General features: G+C 45.3%; 3 non-coding genes across 3 annotated transcripts; all 3 read right to left on the bottom strand.

The window, feature by feature from the left end:
• Positions 1-1,727: 1,727 nt before the first annotated feature.
• On the bottom strand, positions 1,728-1,801 carry TRNAI-AAU. Its single transcript has one exon. It is a non-coding gene; the product is annotated as a tRNA-Ile (tRNA).
• A 396-nt stretch (positions 1,802-2,197) lies between these two features.
• LOC120987443 lies at positions 2,198-2,332 on the bottom strand. Its single transcript, XR_005776044.1, has one exon. It is a non-coding gene; the product is annotated as a U8 small nucleolar RNA (small nucleolar RNA).
• A 2,104-nt stretch (positions 2,333-4,436) lies between these two features.
• TRNAT-AGU lies at positions 4,437-4,510 on the bottom strand. Its single transcript has one exon. It is a non-coding gene; the product is annotated as a tRNA-Thr (tRNA).
• Between the last annotated feature and the right edge of the window lie 2,497 nt (positions 4,511-7,007).

Genomic DNA, 7,007 nt, shown 5'->3' with positions numbered 1-7,007 from the left:
CCTAGAGGGGCCAGGGGGTCCACTGGAGCCAGCCAGTCCCCCCTTCACACAGTATTTATTAACCCCTTTCAGCAGTTGTCACGGTATAAGAGAAGGAAACAGAACACAGCAAAGCAAACAAAACAACTGACTAGGCCCCAAATGCTAGGGAACAAAGGGTCACCTCTAAAACACTTTCCCTAAGCTGCTATGCCCATGTACATATCTCAATGGTAGATATGCACATGCCCACGTACCTAAGACTATAACACACTGAACCCAACCCTCAGCTGTAGGGAAGAGTGAAAGAGGAACCCAGCTCCTTCAACAACCAAAGGAGCTAGTGTCACCCTAGAGGCCTAGTCAAAACAGACACAGAAGGAACAAGGGAAAAAGACTTATCTAGAGATGTGTTGGAGCAGACGATCCACCAAACTTCCAGAGCTCACATAAGGCAGAACTATAACCCGAAAAGGCTATAGGGAGAGGGCGGAATAAATAGCCTCACCAATTACCTAAAGAGCAACACCTGGGAGGAGGTGGGATTCTGCTCAAACCCACAACAAAACAAAATGTCAGATCGAGTCACGTGCAGCAACTCTGACAGATATCCTCAGAACACCCACAGCGTGATAGCAGTCCCCCGAGAGGTTAATAAATACTGTGAATGGGAAACTGCTGAAAGGGGTTAATAACTACTGTGAAGGGCCTTTCACAATAGTTATTAACCCCTCTCAGCAGTCCCCCATTCACAGTAGTTATTAACCCCTTTCAGCAATCCCCGGCAGCACAGACCAGTTAGTAGTACCTAAGTTCCCCCCTACCCTAGTTCTTACAGTCAGTCCCCCACTACTCCCCCCATGAACAAACTTCCCCCCAGCCCTTTCAGTTTCAGCAATCCCCATTCCCCGGCCACAGAAAAAGTCTTCAGTCTCAGTCTCAGACCAAGTTGACAGTGACACTACCTCAGCGCAGAGATCTGAGACTAAGTCTGTTCCTCCTGCTCAGAGCTGCTCCTTCCTTCCACTTCCCGCCAGGCCGCGCACATGCAAACCAGAATTGACTGGCCCGAATCTGTAGGCAGCGTATGACGTTAGTGCGCTATGCGTAGTGACTTGATTCGGATGATCGGATCATGTGAGTATATTGGCGATCGGAACTTAAAGCCCTTTCTCTCACTATATTCTCGGGGGGCGGAGGGGGGTTTAAATTGACCCCCCCTTCCCCGGATCCGCCAGTGCTCACAACCTTGCCAACTTGGAGCTGGTGGGGAGACAGGCAGGGTGTGAGGTGCTTCAGCAAGCACTCGCCTGTGTGGCTGCTTTTGCCAAGGCAGATCAAGTCCAACACGGCATAGCAGCGCTTAACCTGAAATATGTGATAGGTAAAGTACCGGGCCCTCCCTAGGTAAAGTGAGGCGGAGGCTTCCACCCAGCAGTGAGCCCGGTGACGTCACCAGCACTAATGGGCCAGCTTGTAAAACGGCTAGGGCAGCGCTAAAGCCCGGCCATTAGAGCCATGACGTCGCTGAAAACATTGCTAGGCGGAAGCCTCTGCCTAGCAGTGTAAAAAAATATATAAGCAAAAAAATCCCTTGCCCTGCCTGATACAGCACAAGGCAAGTGAGAGCACCGGAGTATAAAATGCTCCAATGCTCATACCTGGGGAGGGGCTGAAAATGGGGGCTTGTCCGGGTTCAGCTCTGAACCCGGACAACCCCTTTAAAATAAAAAAAATATGAAAACCAATGGCCCGTACGGGGATCGAACCCGCGACCTTGGCGTTATTAGCACCACGCTCTAACCAACTGAGCTAACCGGCCAGCTGTCTGCCTAATGGGATCCCCCTCTTTATTATTTGGTCACATGATCCAGGAGGAAAGCACAATCCCCATTATCTGGTCACATGATCCAGTAGGAAAGCACAATCCCCATTATCTGGTCACATGATCCAGGAGGAAAGCACAATCCCCATTATCTGATCACATGATCCAGGAGGAAAGCACAATCCCCATTATCTGGTCACATGATCCAGGAGGAAAGCACAGACCCCACACAGCAGGTCTGAGGCACAGTCCCTATAATGTCCATTCATAGGAGACATTTCTATTACACTAACCCCACAGTCTGTGAGACAGTAACCATGACAACACCCCCTTCCTCTGCTCTTTTACACACTGATATGATCGCCAGCAGGCTTGGGCTCAGAATGTCACGGGCTCAGAATGTCACACGCCCCGAGTTGTCAGTCAGGGCGGTGTCGGAGTTCGGTGTAATCACACACTCAGCCTCCTCCATTCATCATGTCTGTTTCTCCCGGAGGAGGAACAGGTAAGGATTGACCTCACTGACAATACCCCCACACCGCTCCCAGCAGCCGCCGCCCGTCCCGTGCTCTTCACCGACCTCAGGGCGAGGACGCCGCTTCGCTCTCACCACTGTACGATAGCATCACAATGAGCGCGGGCTGCGGTCACGTGACGCCTCGGTTACCAAGGTTACAAACCGTCACTCTCTGTCTCCTCACTCGGCTAATAAAGACCTATTGAAAACGTTTCATTTTGCTCAGCAATCGCTTCGCCCATAATGCACTGCGACTTGTGATTTGCATATAGTCTTTACGCGTTGACGTCAGTAAAGGGCATTACGTCGCTGCACCGACCGTTCGGCCATATTACAAGAGGGCGTCCCTAGGTCACAGCGTCCTTCCGCCATATTAGAGAAGGGCATGATTCCTGTTATGTGACTGTGAAGTATATTCGGCCATCTTATAAAAGGGCATTCGTTTCTATAGGGACTTGCAGCAGAGCGGCTTCTTTAGGACACTTCTGTCTCTGCAGCACAGAAGGGCAGTAGCTTAAATCCGCCATTAGTTTTATTGCTGACGCCAGGTGCGGCCATATGAGCCCCTTAGTGCAAAATGTCATGGCGCCCTCTAGTGATTATCACAAAAGTTCTGCAATTTTTTCAGACAATTTCAATGGCCCTTAGCGCTCGCTGTGAAGTCATGCCACATTTGGTGGTCGCATATTCGAATTCGTGATATTTCGCGAATATTTTGTAGAATATTCGTCTTTTATTCGCAAATTCGAATATTCGTTATATTCTTTTTTTTTTTTTTTTTTACGCGAAAACCGGCAAGGTAATGATCGCATAATATGCGAATATTGCGCGCTCAATACAGGCGTGGGTCAAAAAACGAATATATAGCACTATGGAATATAGCGCTATATATTCGTTTTTCGAATATTCGTCATTTTTTCCATCTGAGCACGATTCCTCCCTGCTTCTTGCTTGTGGCCCAATGAGTCATTGGCCCACGAGCAACTTAAGCAGGGGAGGAGTCATGATTTCAGATGGAAAAAAAATGCCGAATATTCTACAAAACGAATATATAGCGCTATATTATTTGCAAATTCTCGAAGTGCCGATATTCACGATTAAAATTTGTTATTCGAGCTCAATACTAGAGATTACCAGTGTGGTATCATCATTCTCGAGAGGCGGCACCCGCACCTATAGGACATCTGTGGAATCTAGGCGGATGGAGACAGGGTCTCATTCTCCAGACGTGAGAACAGCACCTCTTGTACATATAAATGTCCAAAAGGGAATACCTCTTTAAAGGGAATGTGTCATCAGAAAATTAGCTATTGTTTAAATTATGTTTTTATATTAAACATCATTTTAAGAATTTTTGGTGACTTTTTCCATTTTTTCTATTTTACATAACCCTGCAATGTTCACACTGGCCACTAGGGCTAATAATTGGTCATGATTTCCTGTTCTGTACAGGTAACTTCTCAGCAGCTAACATTGTTATCACCACAGGCAGGATTACAATGACAAGTAACACCCCTGTGTATAGATAAGACAGGATCCACCATTCACAATCGGCAATTGTCAGAGCTTATCTGCTTCCTTCTGACCTCAGCACAGGTCACATGCCTAGAAGACTTTCCCATAGAAGACAATGAGGTCCCCTCCATACCGCTGTGTCTATGGACCATTTGGTGGCTCACAAAAGACCGAGTGACCAGTGTGAAGACTGCAGGATATTATTCATATTTTAATAACGTGACGGAAATAAAAAAAAGAAAAAAAAAAAAAGAAAGATGATTATTATAAAAACGTGATTTAAACAATGCTGCCGACACATTCCCTTAAAGGGTTTGTCCAATCCTTCTTTGAGGCAGGGGCTACACGGTGATGTAAAAAAAAATGTTCGGAAAAAGCCGCGGTGACGAGCTGTTATTGCTGTGAGACTACTGCAGGTGAGATGCGGTATTACGTGGCGCCCACTATAATGATGTAGAAAACAGATGAGAAGCAAATCCCCGGCTGCACTTCCGCCTCTCCCCAGCAGAGATCAGTGTTCTGCTATAAATGATCTGGGATTTCTGGACAATAAATGTAATAAATCAAATTCTAATAAAACCGTATAAAGTAACAAATACAAGGCACTGCTGAGATTCGAACTCAGGATCTCCTGTTTACTAGACAGGCGCTTTAACCAACTAAGCCACAGCGCCAGGTACTGACCAGCACAAAGCAGTTTCAGATTCCTCATTAACAATGATTGACTACTACTCCCAGCATTCACTTATTTGTATTATCCTTGTGGCATTTCTAAATGTACACCTGGGACAATCCTGCCAACGCAGCGCGGACACGAGCAAGATAATTCACAATTCCTGAGAACTACAAGTACTCGCTGCCTCTCATCTACCCTTTACAGAGCCTCAATTCCTCCATCCAGCTGCAGAATAGTGAGTGCAGCTCTGGAGTATAATACAGGATGTAACTCAGGATCAGTATATGATAAGTAATGTATGTACATAGTGACTGCACCAGCAGAATAGTGAGTGCAGCTCTGGGGTATAATACAGGATGTAACTCAGGATCAGTACAGGATGAGTAATGTATGTACACAGTGACTCCACCAGCAGAATAGTGAGTGCAGCTCTGGAGTATAATACAGGATGTAACTCAGGATCAGTACAGGATAAGGAATGTATGTACACAGTGACTGCACTAGCAGAATAGTGAGTGCAGCTCTGGAGTATAATACAGGATGTAACTCAGGATCAGTACAGGATAAGGAATGTATGTACACAGTGACTGCACCAGCAGAATAGTGAGTGCAGCTCTGGGGTATAATACAGGATGTAACCCAGGATGAGTACAGGATAAGGAATGTATGTACACAGTGACTGCACCAGCAGAACAGTGAGTGCAGCTCTGGAGTATAATACAGGATGTAACTCAGGATGAGTACAGGATAAGTAATGTAATGTATGTACACAGTGACTGCACCAGCAGAACAGTGAGTGCAGCTCTGGAGTATAATACAGGATGTAACTCAGGATGAGTACAGGATAAGGAATGTAATGTATGTACACAGTGACTGCACCAGTAGAATAGTGAGTGCAGCTCTGGAGTATAATACAGGATTTTACTCAGGATCAGTACAGGATAAGTAATGTATGTACACAGTGACTGCACGAGCAGAATAATGAGTGCAGCTCTAGAGTATAATACAGGATGTAACTCAGGATCAGTACAGGATAAGAAATGTAATGTATGTACACAGTGACTGCACCAGTAGAATAGTGAGTGCAGCTCTGGAGTATAATACAGGATTTTACTCAGGATCAGTACAGGATAAGTAATGTATGTACACAGTGACTGCACCAGCAGAATAGTGAGTGCAGCTCTGGGGTATAATACAGGATGTGACTCAGGATCAGTGCAGGATAAGTAATGTATGTACACAGTGACTGCACCAGCAGAATAGTGAGTGCAGCTCTGGAGTATAATACAGGATGTAACTCAGGATCAGTACAGGATAAGTAATGTAATGTATGTACACAGTGACTGCACCAGCAGAACAGTGAGTGCAGCTCTGGAGTATAATACAGGATGTAACTCAGGATGAGTACAGGATAAGGAATGTAATGTATGTACACAGTGACTGCACCAGCAGAATAATGAGTGCAGCTCTGGAGAATAATACAGGATGTAACTCAGGATCAGTACAGGATAAGTAATGTATGTACACAGTGACTCCACCAGCAGAATAGTGAGTGCAGCTCTAGAGTATAATACAGGATGTAACTCAGGATCAGTACAGGATAAGAAATGTAATGTATGTACACAGTGACTGCACCAGCAGCATAGTGAGTGCAGCTCTGGAGTATAATACAGGATGTAACTCAGGATCAGTACAGGATAAGTAATGTATGTACACAGTGACTCCACCAGCAGAATAGTGAGTACAGCTCTGGAGTATAATACAAGATGTAACTCAGGATCAGTACAGGATAAGTAATGTATGTACACAGTGACTCCACCAGCAGAATAGTGAGTGCAGCTCTGGAGTATAATACAGGATGTGACTCAGGATCAGTACAGGATAAGTAATGTAATGTATGTACACAGTGACTGCACCAGCAGAATAGTGAGTGCAGCTCTGGAGTATAATACAGGATGTAACTCAGGATCAGTACAGGATAAGTAATGTATGTACACAGTGACTGCACCAGCAGAATAGTGAGTACAGCTCTGGAGTATAATACAAGATGTAACTCAGGATCAGTACAGGATAAGTAATGTATGTACACAGTGACTCCACCAGCAGAATAGTGAGTGCAGCTCTGGAGAATAATACAGGATGTAACTCAGGATCAGTACAGGATAAGTAATGTAATGTATGTACACAGTGACTCCACCAGCAGAATAGTGAGTGCAGCTCTAGAGTATAATACAGGATGTAACTCAGGATCAGTACAGGATAAGAAATGTAATGTATGTACACAGTGACTGCACCAGCAGCATAGTGAGTGCAGCTCTGGAGTATAATACAGGATGTAACTCAGGATCAGTACAGGATAAGTAATGTATGTACACAGTGACTCCACCAGCAGAATAGTGAGTACAGCTCTGGAGTATAATACAAGATGTAACTCAGGATCAGTACAGGATAAGTAATGTATGTACACAGTGACTCCACCAGCAGAATAGTGAGTG

Source organism: Bufo bufo, chromosome 1, assembly GCF_905171765.1.
Source record: "Bufo bufo chromosome 1, aBufBuf1.1, whole genome shotgun sequence".
In the NCBI taxonomy this organism is placed as follows: domain Eukaryota; kingdom Metazoa; phylum Chordata; class Amphibia; order Anura; family Bufonidae; genus Bufo; species Bufo bufo.
The sequence above is the reverse complement of the archived record's forward strand: the minus strand, read 5'-3'. Positions and strand labels throughout refer to the sequence as shown.